Source organism: Diorhabda sublineata, chromosome 1, assembly GCF_026230105.1.
Source record: "Diorhabda sublineata isolate icDioSubl1.1 chromosome 1, icDioSubl1.1, whole genome shotgun sequence".
In the NCBI taxonomy this organism is placed as follows: domain Eukaryota; kingdom Metazoa; phylum Arthropoda; class Insecta; order Coleoptera; family Chrysomelidae; genus Diorhabda; species Diorhabda sublineata.
This window is the reverse complement of record NC_079474.1, coordinates 10,409,462-10,424,047: the sequence shown is the minus strand read 5'-3', so window position 1 is coordinate 10,424,047 and position 14,586 is coordinate 10,409,462. Positions and strand designations below refer to the sequence as shown.

General features: G+C 32.9%; 1 protein-coding gene across 1 annotated transcript in view; it reads left to right on the top strand.

Annotated features, from left to right (window-relative positions):
• LOC130442340 (potassium channel subfamily K member 18) overlaps nucleotides 1–14,586 on the top strand; it is a 231,082-nt gene that overhangs the window by 14,808 nt on the left and 201,688 nt on the right. The window lies entirely within an intron of this gene.

Genomic DNA, 14,586 nt, shown 5'->3' with positions numbered 1-14,586 from the left:
ATTACTGACCACTCTACGGGAAAAAATTGAAGAGAATAGACGCGGAAAGCTATCTAAAAGTGTTTTGTTTTTGCAGGACAACGCCCCTGCACACAAATCTTATATTGCCATGCAAAATATTCGTGATTTTCGGTTTGAATTACTAGAACAACCCCCTTATTCACCAGATTTGGCTCTGGTCGACTATCATCTCTTTCGTCAACTGAAAAAAGTTTAAAAGGTCGTACATTTTCTTCCAATGATGAGGTAATAAACGCTGGTCTGGTCTGATTTGCAGAGTAAAAGAAACATTTTTTTGAAAGGTCTAGAGACGTTTCAGGTTCGTTGTAATGGGTGTATCCAATTAAGAGGAGAATATGTTGAGTAATAAAATATTTTGACATTGAAATTTTGTTTTGTTCTATAGTAGACTAAGAATTTTTTAATATATCCTCGTAATTTCAAATTTTTTTAAAATATCAGTGGTAAATGAAAAGCAATGTTTATAATAGAATTAAACAGGAATTCCCTATTGCAGATATATAGTAAATCAGGGGCAACTTCAAATAAAAATTTTTTAGTAATTTCGTTTTTATATTATTGAGAAAACGAACTGTGTCTGTGTGATTTCAAATGAAGGTGCAATTTAATACTGACGCTCGACGCTGGCCTCAAGCGTCAAATGCGTTCACTCGGTACGAATTAGACTAGAACGCCAGTCGAAATAGATGTAGCGTCAAATGTAAAGAGCATCAAGCGTCAAACACAGGAAAGAAAAACGAATATTTAGCTCGACACTTGAGGTAAAGTATAATAATAGTTTGAGAAAGTATAAAATGAGTTTTGTTTATTATTTAATAACTATAGATATAACTTAAATCTTTCACCATGACTCTGTTTCCAAATAATAAGTTAGGAGTAGTGTTAATCTTGCTTTTCGGATTCCAAGGAAGCTAGAGCAAGAAGAACCAGTTTTAGTGGATTATATTATCTTCAAATTAGTAATACATTAAATGCTAGATATATTTGTAATCTTTCGAATCAACTACATGTAAAAATTTATAGCTTACAGAAGAAAAAAATGTATTATCATCATTCACAAAACTAAGTGCATAAAGCAATATCAACCATAAATGACTGGGTAATATAAACTTGTGTGCATGACACATCAATCGATAAGTTGTGTTACTAACTAAGAAAAACACATTTCTAGCAAAAATCAATTTCATTCATCCATGTAATTTCCAATACAATCATTCCAACGTTTCTCTAGCTTCCCTATGCCGTGCTTGTAGAAGGATTTGTCTTTTGCATCAAAATAGGTTTTAGTTTCAGCAATTACTTCTTCATTTGATCTGATTTTTTTATCGACGAGATATTTTTCGAGATCAGCAAATAGCCATTAGTTACTAGGGGCCAGATCTGGACTACACGGTGGATAAGGAAACAAATCGAAATATAATTCATTCAATTTTACCATCATTCCCATCGGTGCATTGTCTTAATGAAACAGTAGTTTTTTTCTACGACATATGAGGCCGTTTTTCCTTGATTTTCGCATTCAAACAATCCACCACCTCTATGTAGTATACACTATTGATTGTCTTTCCCTTTTAGATATAGTCGATGAACGTGGTTCACCAGCTGTAGTTCATTCAGATGATGACCGTTTTGATTCCGGAGTGAAGTGATGGCTTCAGGTTTTATCTATTATCGTATCTTGATGCAGAGATCTCATTTATTATGTATAAACATGGCCAAACAATGCACTCAATCGTCAACACGTTGTTTTTGATCGATTCGGTGTAAAAGCGGCACCCACTTTGAAAAAAGCTTTTCATCAAATCACCATAATCAGTGTCTGCACCACGTTCAAATTTGGCAAACCAATAACAAATGGATAAAACTTTTGACATTGCTGAGCTTGTACAGTATTTTTTCCATCAAGGATCAATGATAAATTTAAAAAATAACAAAACTAGCTTTACTTAAATGTCTGTCACTTTTTTCTGACTAAACTAAATGTCAAGAAATTTTACACAAAGTCCTTTGAAAGTTGGTACTTTATAAACGTCATATGGATTTGACGATGGCAGCGGCATCTGTGTGTTAGTCACACGACTTATAGAGTGATGTAATAGAAATCGAACCACTGATAAATTTTGACTTTAACTATGTATTTTTTTCAAATTATCCATCAGATCAAAATGGAAATATGTTATTTAGAAGGTAATTAAATATGATTCTATGTGAGTATAAATTTATTAGCAAGGCTTATCGTATAAATGCGTGGCAACAACACAAAAAAAGTTATTGCTTCAATCGAAAATGGTCTTGGTCAGCGAGATGTTGCTAGACAATTGGATATGACCAGCGCAGCGGTTCGAAAAGTGTACCAGCGTTATTAGAAGACTGGATCCTTTCATAGGTGACCTGGAACAGGCAGAAAGCGATTTACAACCGCTCGAAATGACCGCTTTATTGTGTCAACAAGAAATAACCTGACAGCTAAAACACCTATGATTGGTCGAAAACGTACTCTAGCTCATCGGCAAGCACGCCTATGTTCTACACTGAATCATCTGAATTGGACGTTGGAAGAATAGGGATACGCAAGCCTAGCTTTAAGAAAAATTTTTTTAATAATTTTGGAATAGGTTGCCGGAAAACTATAAAAACCTCTCATTTAAATATTTTTGTGTGAATTCATTTATTTAAGATGGAACTAACTGCGTTTACATAAATCATTTATATACCTAAATAAAATTCTCCAGAGTTCTAGAACAAAAAGAAATAAATAAATAGATTTTACTAGAAATTATATAATAAATAAACCGCCTGTCACTAAAAAAATCTATACGAATAAACATCAAAGGAGTTGTGCCATTCGTGAAAAAATGGGAAAGATGCCGCCTAAAAAGCGCTGCCCGAATTCGCTGAATTTTTAAAACTTTATAATAATTAGACAGGGCTGGTCTAGTGAACCATTTTGTGAACTTATTCGTAACAGTATCTTCTAAGTAGGCAAATGAGGGAATAACACTAAAACAGATGAGAGGTTACCATGCAGGAAATTTCAATCTGCTGGTTTTACTCGCATTATATATCTGGTTCTATACTAATTTCATTTGTATTACCTTCCCCTCTACTCAATGCCTTCTTGGTGCTCTGGTATTTATTGTATTGCTAAAACAAATGTCAACAACATAAGAAGAAATCCTGCTCTTATGTATTCAGTTTTTTAATAGCTGCAAAATCCATTTGCACATCTTTTTCATTTTCATTGTTTTTATTTAAGTAGAAAACTTCGAATTTTGGTAATATAGATATTATTTGTAAGCAATTCTTTCTTCTCTTTCATTCATTTCATTCATTCATTCATTTACTTAACTCCCTATGACTTCCAGTTGTTCACAAGTAACAGCAGTAGTAGGACGTCTTCCTGCTTATTATTTATTATAATTTTCAAAATTATTATATAGAATACATTGAACAATGAAATATCTTTAAAACCCATAAATTGTAGAACGATAAAGCTATTGTTGACGATTTAAAGCACTAAAATCAAATGCAAAACACCTGTTATTGCAAAACCGTATTTATCGATCAGTGAAAATATCCTACTCGTCTGACAAGCTGAAAACTAGCTATACAGTAACAACAAAAACAGGTTTCAGATGGATTGTTGCCATGTGATTCCTATTTTACATTTACAAATCGCTCTCTCTTTTTTTCATCTGGATATTGTCACTTCGAAGAATCTTCTCACAAAGAGAATTTACACATTGCGGAAGAAAATTTATGGAATATATTCGACGTCTGGAGTTCTTTACAAACATTTGTTGTGATTTACGTCTGTTTATATGAATTTGATGTCGATCTAGACGGATAGTAGTCAAAAGCTATAGATGAGGATGGAAATAAAATGGATAATCTTATATATTTTAATAAAAATGTTAACGTTGATGAATATTGAAATACATATATATATTTAACAAACTCCAAACCTGTTGAAAACACCAATAAATTTGTTCTGCTCAAGTTCTTCTCGTTCCTCTCCTTCTTTGTTCAAGATAATATCTCCTGTATAATAGAGAAAAGCGAGTCGAGAAGGGTGAAAAGCTTCTTACTGGTCTTATATGTAGTATTGAGTTTTGGGAGGAGCGAAAGAGGTCGAATCCCGTTTATTTCAAATCAGTATACTCGCTATACAAAAAATATCATAAAAGGAAAAATAACAAGATAATTAACATAATAATCATATATAGACAACTATCCAGTGGTGGACTCACCTGCAGGCTGAGAGGCTGAATCCTGGGGCGGCGTAAGAATTTCGAAATTTTTACAGAAATAAAATTAAATTAATAAAAATTGAAATGCAGTACACTAAAGCTTTCCTTGCTTCGAAAAAGTGAAGAACTATTTATGATATGTATTGAGTCAAGAAAAGCTAAACGCATTATCTCTTTTATGCGTAGTCAGACCTAATGAACACGATTTCATGTGATTTTTTTTTTATTTAAGTGGAATGTGCGTGAATGATGAACTGGGTTTGTTCGCTGGGTCGTCAACGATCCTTGGCTATCCATCGAACTATTTAAGGCTCTGATTTTTTTAGAATTCTAGAAAGAAACCACTTTCAGCTGCTGAACTACTAAAGGAAGATTATCAAATTCTTCCAGAAGGCATATACATAACCAAACCTTGAACATGATGGCGAAAATAAGGACTCTGCGTGAATAAATTCAACAAGGACAAACAAACCAATAAAGGACTATAAAAATTTAAGGCATTGGGGAATATGTTTTACTAAAAATTTGCTGATATTATACACTGGTTTACGTTCTTCATTATATTTTTAAGACTTTTTTACACCAGCCAAGTTGATGTATGAATTTAGATAAATTTCGGAGCAACAGGAATAATTAGGGAGAACAGAACTTTGCATTGTAAACTAATTGATTCAAAAATAATGGGAAAAAAGGGTTAAGGGGCAGGCAATTTTTGTTTTAGATTTGACATTATCTCCTAAAGAACTGTGGAGGTATATTCATGAACCTAAAAGGACTTCTGAGTACTGTTCGAAAGAATCTCATTGAATAATTTTTCGATAGACAAGAAGATGTTTAAGAATAAAACCACTAAAACGTTGTTGCCTACTTATACTAGACGTTAAATGTTTCCATTGATTTCATTACATTTTTTAAACGTTTCTATTGGTCCTACATATACTCTTATTATTTTAAAACATTTTCATACTTCTCTGCATTAATTTGTTTATAACTAATATTAACAGATAATCAATAAAAAATATTTATTTCTAAGTATAATAAGAAATATTATTGATGTAGAGGAAAGTAACCATTTTATTTGTGTCTCAAAAATAAAAAACTATTAGAAAATTAATCATTTATTGACGTCAAAATAATCAACCATACATTTTTGAAGTAATAATCTCATGTTCTCAATATCATAATATATTATGACGAGCTGACCCGGCAAACGTTGTTCTGCCATATAAATTATATCTACATACTATTATTGTATAGGGATGTACTTATAATCGAATACGACAATGGAAATATGTAACATTAACAGTATATAACGAATATACTTCAAATTAAAATTCTTGATAGCTGTCTAGACATTAAAAATAATTATCCATATTTTTACTATCAATTGGGCGAGATTATGCCATACATAGTTGTCCAATAATAAAAAGAGAAATTTTTATGTCATAGTTAAAAGATGAAGGAGCTGTCCCATAGCAAAATAAAGCTGTGAAAATATATATTTTTCATTTACTTTTTTCTTCCTCGTCCGATAGGTTCGAAATCACTGATCTGCAGACACATCTTAATCATTTAGGAATGGGAAATTTTTAATTTATTCACAAAATCTTCGTTTGCTTTTTTATTAACCTCTCTAAATTTTTCAATTAAAATGTTCATAGTCCTTCTTCGTGCATTTCTATCGTGATATAGATCACTTCTAACTTTCCATAGACACTCTGCCATTTTCGATATTTAAAGTTATGAATTTTGAAGCAGGAAAAGTTTAAACAAATCGGTCATACGGCTGAAATGTTCATCCAACCAACAATGCTGAACTGCAGCAGTCAGCCTTTTCTGTCTGCAGTCAAATCATACGATTTAGTTGGTTGCAAGGCCACACACGATCCAATTGCATTGGATTTAGTTGGATGCTATGAAATTTTAGGACGCCATAGTACCGTGAGTGGCCAGCTTTAAAGCGAATGAATGCGATAGGCGATTATCGTTTTTGGCGTCTTTCGATTGTAGGTTTTCGAGAATTGTTACTAGCCTACATTTAGCTTCTTTCCTCTAAGTGTTGAATAGTTTCGATAGTTATTTTAAAAGTAATACATCATTGAAATTTTCTGGATATAATATCTTTTAACTATTCTATACGTGAAAATAATCAAGGATCTTTTATGAAACTTTAGTTCTGAAATTACATAATATATATCTAACTACCCACAAATATATTAATAGAAAAAATATATGATCAAACTATTATTGACGTCATTTCAATGGAAAATATTTGTACACGGATGGTGGTTTAGATAGTGTCAATATAAGTAATTCGTATTCCTTTAATTTTTGATAATTAATAAGTCTGTTTATCTAGAATCCCTTCCTCCAAAACTTAACAAAACGTTTATCATTTTGCGCGAGGACACAGGTGTCCTTCAGACGATGATACAGTTACAACTACCATCAAAATTAACATTAGCCACCAGCTGTAAAACGTTTTAATCGTTTACGATATGCATGTCTCATAAATTATTATGCCCTACGCTAGTTTTCTTGTCGAGAAATCATTTTGATTTATTGAAACGGATCTGTTGGATTTATCTGGACAACTTATTTATGGTAGAACGGTTTTCTATGAAAATTAATCGAGCCGGTGATAGAGTTACAGGTTTACATAGCACTGGAAAGCGTGGCAGAAAACACATTACGTAGAATATTCAGAGAAAAACCGTTCCTAAAAAATGATCAGCCCTGGGACATACCTTGCATCGAAAAAAAATACCTTTCAGAAAAACTTTTCAGGTATTAGTTACAGAACAATAGAAAAAGCATTGTAAAGAAGTTATATAGGAGCAAAACCAAATATTGGTACAACCTACAGGTACTGAGACAGGCAAAAATTCTTCTTGGAAACCATAACCAGAGTAGATCTCCTGAATGTATCAACCTAAGTAAAAACAGCCTACGAATGCTAACAAGAGTTTTATTGGGGCACTGTCGTCTCAAAAAACACTCGAATACGTGCGGCGTGCAGATTTTATATCACAGAGGACGAAACTTCTATCCACATTCTCTGAAAGTGTGAAACACTAAGAAACTCCAGAGCACTACATCTGGGTGCGTATGAGAAGAAGACCTCTTGCAATTAAAGCCTTTCTACATTCCGGACTTTCTTAAAGGAGTGGAATTGATGGATCAGCTGTAAACATTGGGATCTTCAATATCTCAGCAAGACAAGAGGACACAATTGATCCTTTGGGTCGCAGTGTATACGAGTCCCCAAATCGATACATACATACATATATTCCTCCATGACGATTGCATCTACATGGATCAAGAAACGCAAAAACTTGAATTTATTGCTTAATATAACTGAAATAAAAATGGATTTGACAAGGTGGACGAAAAGTATGCCAATAGTTCAACCGTCGTACTTGTCGATGACCACTAACGTATTCTTGACGTTTCCATCGCAAATTCATTTATTTTGCACCTTTTTCACCCATTAGAGAAAATTCTAGCACATCAATTAGTAGAGGAACAATCCTGGCCAAGCGCTTGACGTGAAGAATAGGTAGATACTATAAGAAGAATTTTAGCGTATACCTCATGTAAATCCGTATTCTGTGGAAAAATTACTTCAGAAAAACGAAAATCGTGCTCCATATGCCGAAGAGCTGATTGACTAAATACGTTTGTGTAAAGTACAGGCGACTAGTTTGATCAGTTAGCGGTTGCTGGAAAGACGATTTTTTTGATAATTACTGGTATGACCTAGAGATAGCAGAAGCTGCTTGAAAATACAGCTGTATTGGAGAGTATACAATCAATACAGCATATATTTCAAGTTTGAAGACACCAGGCTGTATAGTATTTGTTTCGTAGCTAAGAGTAGTGAACGTTTCAGTGAATTTGTATACATGGAAAAAATTGATCGACAGTAAGACAGTGTGCAAGATGAGTGCCACGTTTCCTCAAAATGGAACAAAATCAGCGTAGTGAATATGTTTCCATCGAGTGTTTGGCAATGTTTCATAGAAATAAAGTCGAATTTTTGCATAGTTTCATAACCATGGATGAAACGTGGGTCCATCACATCACACTCGGAACAAAAGATTATTAAAAAAAGGACTCAAAAGATCATTCCATCTGCAGGCAAGGTCATGGCGTCGATTTTTTGGGACGTGAGATTTTGAAAAAAGAACAATGAATGTTATGCTAACCTTTAAGCAAAGAAATCAAGCAAAACGGCCACATTTGGTTAAGAAGAAAGTGTTGTGAAAGTGTTGTTTTATCAAGACAATGCAACAAATCACACATACGTTATTGCATTTGCCACAATTAATGAATTAGAGTTTAAATTGTCACTTCATGAATCCTATTTGCCATATTTAGCCCCCTCGGATTAATTTCTATTCCCAGAGTTGAGAAAATAGCTCGGTGGTTAAAAATTCTCCAATAATAAAGAGGTGATGTCGGTAGTAAATGGCTATTTCTGGAGATTGGTGAAACTAATTGTACATCGCTGGAAAAAATATATGGAGCTGAAAGGAGAATACGTTGAAGAATAAATAATGTTTTTTAAAAAATGTTCGTGCTTCCTTTGTTGGACCAGGTAATTCTGAGACAATTTTCGTACAATCAATGTGTTGTTTCGATGTTTTTTTCTCATTATAACGAAGTGGTATAATGAATTTATTTGTACTACAGGACAATTTATCTGTGTCTAGAGGTGGTTTGAAAAATGTATGTTAACTTTCTTTTGAAATCAATTAAAAGTTTCATGTAACATTTAATATGCTACTTTTTGTAAAAAGTTCACATAGTTATCCTGAAATAAGAACAAAATATGAGTTTCTATTAGAAATTACACATTTTTCTGAAAATATAGTTATTTTCTTAGCACACAACTACAGTACACTTTGTTACTTTTCCGTATACTGAAGATCCCACATTTCCAGTTGGGGGTTAAACCGGAAATTGAAGGGAAAACAGTTCTATTTTAATTGAATTTTGCTTTAAGCAAGTTTAAATCGGAGATTTTACAAAATTCTATTCTACTTACATTTTTTTACCAAAAACGGAGAAATTTACAAAACAATTGTGATTTGATACCATATAATTTTATATTTCCAGAAATATCCATATTTTTTAACAATATTTAATAAAAAACTTGATCGATGTGGTTCCTGGAATTTTAGATTATTGGAAAATACACATAAGATAATAATCAAGTAATAATACATCAAAGCTTTTCTTCATTTCATACATCCGATTAATAAATCAGGCATTATATTCATTCCTCACATATTTTTTTACTTTCCGCTTTTTATTCTGCTCAAATATTTCTTATCAATTGTATCCATTCTATGCAATTATTCGTCTTTCTAAGCGTTCATTCCAATAAATATCGATCTATAATGTAGTTTCTAAGTTTCAGTATATATCAGATATAGATAAACCACTAAAGGTCCTGGGTATAGAGAAATTACTATTGAAATCCGAAATTCCGTTTTAGAAAGCAACCGATAGAATCCTAAATCAAACAATAGATGCCCGAGAAACCCAGAGTTTAAATAGTTAATCATAATAGGTAATAAAAGTTATTGTTAAGTACTCAATGACAATTACGTATTATAGAGGAAACAAGAAAATTTGCACATTACAATTTCGAAGTCGAATTGACTTTAATTGTGCAATTAAAAGATCGAAAAATAAATTTATAGCTGGAATATTATTTGTGATAGAGAATTTTTTAGATATTTATGAGAATAAATATCATTATAGTTACATATTACTGAATAACTAAGATAAAAAAATTGTTTTTGTCAAAAGTCGATTTTGTTCATCAATGTAATCTCCTTCAAGAACAATACAATCAATCCAACACTTCTCTAACTTCTCGATGCCGTGCTTGTAGAAGGATTTGTCATTTGCCTCGAAACTGGCTTCAGTTCCATCAATTTCTCCTTCATTTGAGCTGAATTTCTTACTAGCGAGCTTTTTTTTTGAAATCAGAGAAAGGACAGTAGTCACCTGGACTATGCGGTGGATTAAGAAGAAATTCGAAGTGTAATTGGAGAAAATGTGATAGATTACGAGAATTGGCGAATCTCCTATGGCAATAAATATCTTTGACAGCTTTAGTTATCTTATGATAAAGTTTTCTATATAGTTTCACGTAATTTTTGAAGAAGATCCTATTCGATAATTTCCTTAGGTGAGATAAAGATATTCTTTGCAGATATATGTAAACCTCTAATGGACCAGGATTTATTTTGCTTATTTTTGAAACGCCCGAGGGGAAGACAATTGGATACCAGATTGGTTAGTGTTTTTATGAATCTAGAAAATTAGAAGTCCACATCACCAGAGATCATATTCCAGTCAGTTGTTTAACAACGTTGCTTGAAGTTTTGAAAATTTTTTTCCGAAAAGATACGGCATAATTTGCGAGAAGCATTTTTAGTATTTGATTTTACCGAAAATTTTGTTAACGTTGCTTCATGATCCGAGCGTCAGGTGTTCTGTAAATACAAACAATATAGAGGTCATAAGTCATAAGGTAGACGACAGAAAATTCGAATACTTTCTCAAAATCATATCATTGAACTACTGTGGTACAGTTTTTGACAAAAACAGGCTTATTTTTATTTAACCAATTTTATGTGATAGCAATAATTTCTGGAAAACTAGGCTCCTGTAGTAAAAGATTCATTTCATCTGTTTTGAGTCTCAGGTATTGAATATTAATAAGAAACAAGTAGAGAACACTGTCGTCTTGTCTTTCAGAGTGTGCTTGCTTCTTTGATCTCGAATTTGAACCAAAACTTTTTACTTTTAGCCGGATAGCTAGTGGAATAATATTTGCTGTGGTTTTTCTTTTTTGAAGCTGAAGACGATTTTCTGTTGAAAAGAAAGACCTGAAGGTGGAAAGATCTGCTCAACTTCAGCTGAACCAATACCATACGCGTTGAGGAAGTGAAAATAAAACTCAAGTAAGGAATTCACGTCGCTGAGGTCGTCCCTCTGATACTAGCGTTAGTTTGATGCTGGTATCCGTGTGCACTTCGAAGTACACGCTGGAAGGTAGACCGTGGAGATGAGGTACTATTTATTGATCCATCACTGAAATTACTCATTTTTAACCAAACAGTTTGACAATTAATTTTGATTTGGATTTCATATACATTCTAAGGTGTATATGAAAACATATCCGTTCATTTCCATTTTGCAAATTGTGGATAATGTGGGTGTGGAAAAAAGTCTTATCGATTCTGTGAAACTAACTATCATTTTCACAAGAAAATATCAATACTCAATTGTGTTTTTGAATAATCTTTTTTCAATTATAACACAAGAAATCTACTGTAATGTATCAAATCAAGTGATAAGTGGAGTTTTCGATATTTGATTGAAAGTATTCTGAAACCTTTAAATCTCAACAAAACTAGATAATAAATGAAACTTTTCTTCCGTATTTTCATATATATATATATAACTGTTATTGATCCAAATCCAACCTAAAGTAAACTGGCCCTTAACACCAGTTGATCTAATTCTTCCACACGTATCTCATTAGTTCAGCGAGTTTGCCCCGTTTGGTAATTTTTCTTGAGGATTTACTATGATTGCGCCTTTTAGCGGCTTTATGGTGCTTTTTTCCGTCTCTCTTTTCCTTGTTTACGTCACTTGGAGATAGGATGAAACTAGAAGATTTTATTCAATCGGTTTCCACAAAAACACAAGCTCGCGAACAGTGGTGGGTAATGGATATCACATAACAAAAAAAGATGTATCTTGTAAATTCATAGGACTAGATTATTTAAGAATGAATTCCAGAATCTAATATACAGAGTGTTTCTAGATTCATGCGACAAAATTCAGAAGATAATTGCTAGTACGAAATTTAGATGGATCTTTCCTATAACAAAATTCCCCCAGCTCATGCTTTTCAGAGATATAACACTTGAAAGGTGGTAACTGAAATTTTCATTTTTTTTAGTAAATCTAAGAAATCACAAGGCACTCAACGAACTAATCGCGGGTAAAACCTTTACTTTGTTTCATATCAAAACTTTTTTTCAAGATGAAATAGTATACAATAAATCCTTGTTTTATTTAAAAATATTTCTTATCCTTATCCCCAAAACCAATAGTTGCAAAAAAATAAACACCAAATTTCATAATTTTTTCAATAAATTGAGTGGAAAGCATAATAAAAATTGTAAATAACCACCTCTAGCCAAAATACATGAACGTAACCCACGTGTCATGGATTGACGTGCACGTTCAAAGATATGACGTTTACGTATGGTGTCACAAGCTATTTGAATATGATTCTTCAAATCGTTGATATCAATTATGGGTAGTGTCGTGTAGTCTAATGATTTAAGGTAACCCCATATACAGAAATAATAAAGATTTAACTCCGGAGATCAAGGAGGTCAATGTTGGGGCCTCCTCGATCAATCAATTGGGATATATTGCATCTAATTGTTGCCTAGCAGTCCATCTGAAGAGTACTGGGGTACAATCGTGCATGTACTACATGTTTTGTTTGATATTGAGTGCGATGTCGCATAAAACTTGAATCAAAGAGCTACAAATATATTATTTAACCACTTCCATCGATAGAATCATTTTATTTGTCATTCATACGAACCTATAGTTACGTATATTGAGGGCAAATTTAAAAAAGAAATAAATCTCTAGAGAAAAAAATATGGCCAATAAAGTGCATGGAATAGCGCGTAAATTTTGACCATTGTAATAATAAATTTGTCAGGTGGTACACTACTTTGATGAAGCAGCTCTTAAGCATCTGAGGCCATATTTGCTTGATTTCACAGTTAAAGAAAGTTCATTAAAAACTACCATAGGTGTAACCTCTACGATATAGTGAAAATGAAATTAAAAAAAGGCGAAGGATAGAATAAAGTCAAATATTAAAGGTAGAGATCAGATTCTCATAAGAAAGCTTAAACGACAAGAATCAAATTCAGGGTCAATAAAGGAAGACTTTCGAGCATTTGTTACAAAAAAGCAGAGTAATGGAATGGTTGTTGGTTATGGTGGTACTGGTGATATTAACAATTTCATGAAGAACTTCTCGATACATTTTTTACATCAACTCATGTCATTATTGGCTATAAAAACTGTATTGAGTTATGAACCAATAAATTTAAAATTTTCTACTTCTACTATCCATAATAGTACCGCTCAATCTGTATTACATATCCCAGATACGCTGTTTTCATAGGTTTTATCATGTTCAGTATTTCACGTTCTCAGAATTTCTTCGTTAGTTTTTCTTACCGTCCATAAAACTCTTAGGTCCAGCCTTTCACACCGCCCAGACAGATTTCGTAAGCACGTTTTTGAATTTCATTGATGGGCTATTTGCCTTCTCTATCCAGTACTTGATTTCTACGTCTAATGCGCAGTCTTGACATAACTACGTTTCCTGATAGTTAAACTTTGTTATCCGTTCAATCTCTTCAATATTGTATGATAGTTTTATATTCTGGAACTCATCTAATTTGCGGATGATTACTAGGAATTCTGTCTTTTTTATATTGATTCCCATGAGCCGACTGTGTATTCTCAGGAGCTTTTAGAGGTCATTCATGTTATCTGCTATCAGAACTGTGTCATCTGTATATTGTATATTATTGATTCATGTTCTATTTATTTTGATACCTAATTGTTGACCCTCGAGGGCTTCTTGAAAGATATCATTCGAATAAAAGTTAAACGGGAGTGGCGAGAGGACACATCCCTGCCTACTTAATATCTCTAAGGATTTTCTGGATCTTCGAAAGTTCATTGTCAACCCTAACTGCAGCTGATTGATTCCAATACAAATTTTCAATACAGCGTATCTATGTCAAGTCGCCTCAGAATTTGAACGAGTTTATGGTGTTGCACTTTGTCAAAAGCCTTTTCATAACCTATAAAACGCATAACCATATCTTTCGTCTGGTAGTAGCAGATCAATGCCAGTACTTAGGTTGCAACTAGTGCCTCTCTCGTACCTAGACCTCTTTCAAATCCAAACCATCAAGCTAATTAATCTATGGTCTTCGCATCTTGAGATGAGATGTATTTGTTTGGAAAGTTTCCTGTGTTGTGAATTCGGTTAATGAGCTTTGATTCCTTTGTCGTCTAATAATTTGAGCAGTTCAACAGGTACTAGATTTGGCCCAACCGTTTTTTTATCTTTTGAATTGTTTATAGTTCTTGTAATCTCTTTTGTTGTGATTGACAGCCCAGACAAATCTATTTTGCCCTTGTTCATTCTATATATTAGAGAAGATCTGTTTTATAT